Here is a 796-nt window from a genome sequence, read left to right on the forward strand (position 1 = left end):
AGAGTTAAAATCCCCAGGTGCCCAAACCTCTCCAAGAAGTCTTAACAGAAGACAGAACTGCTAAATAGGTGAAGAATACATTGCTCCAGCACAATTAATTTGTTATCAAGATGTCAAGAGGCAGTGCACTGTGCAATATAATCGGTGATCCTGCAGAAACGTAGTGAGGATCCCTTTGAGGAATGTTCCTCCAAGGCTCAACTTTTCTTTACATGTCAGTTTTTTTATTCTGGCAAGTCAAAATCAGATTCTGGACTAATTCAATGAACAAAAGCATCCTACCACATGGTTGCTATATCTACCCGAGTGTTCAAGCTAATAGGATGCAGACCTCCCTGGTGGTCTCCAGACCTCCCCAGTAATTTTACAGCCCTCCCTGGTGGTCTAGTGGTCAGGATTCGGCGCTCTCACCGCCGCGGCCCGGGTTCGATTCCCGGTCAGGGAAGCTTTTACAAGGACAAGTGCAGGGCCCTGCACCTGGGGAGGAACATCTCCAGGCTATCAGGATAGATTAGGGGCTGACCTGCTGGAGAGGTCAATTTAGATCTGCATGGGAAGTGAAGGYGACAGAGCCCTGGAACAGGCTGACTGGAGGCTGTGGAATCTCCTTCTCTGGAGGTCTTCCAAACCCACCTGGATGTGACCATGTGCCGCAGGCTCTGGGTGTCCTGGGTGGGCTAGATGATCTCTAGAGAGATCCCTTCCAACCTCCTGGGAGGATGTCCTCTAGAAGAGATGACTTTACTCTTGGAGGAGAGCGTGCAGAGCATGGTACACACAGAACAGCTATTTCACC

The 796-nt window shown here is 49.7% G+C and overlaps 1 non-coding gene across 1 annotated transcript; it reads left to right on the top strand.

The window, feature by feature from the left end:
• Nucleotides 1–373: 373 nt before the first annotated feature.
• On the top strand, nucleotides 374–445 carry TRNAE-CUC. Its single transcript has one exon. It is a non-coding gene; the product is annotated as a tRNA-Glu (tRNA).
• Nucleotides 446–796: the final 351 nt, after the last annotated feature.

Source organism: Nothoprocta perdicaria, unplaced genomic scaffold (assembly GCF_003342845.1).
Source record: "Nothoprocta perdicaria isolate Ctin4 unplaced genomic scaffold, notPer1 scaffold_43, whole genome shotgun sequence".
Lineage (NCBI taxonomy): Eukaryota > Metazoa > Chordata > Aves > Tinamiformes > Tinamidae > Nothoprocta > Nothoprocta perdicaria.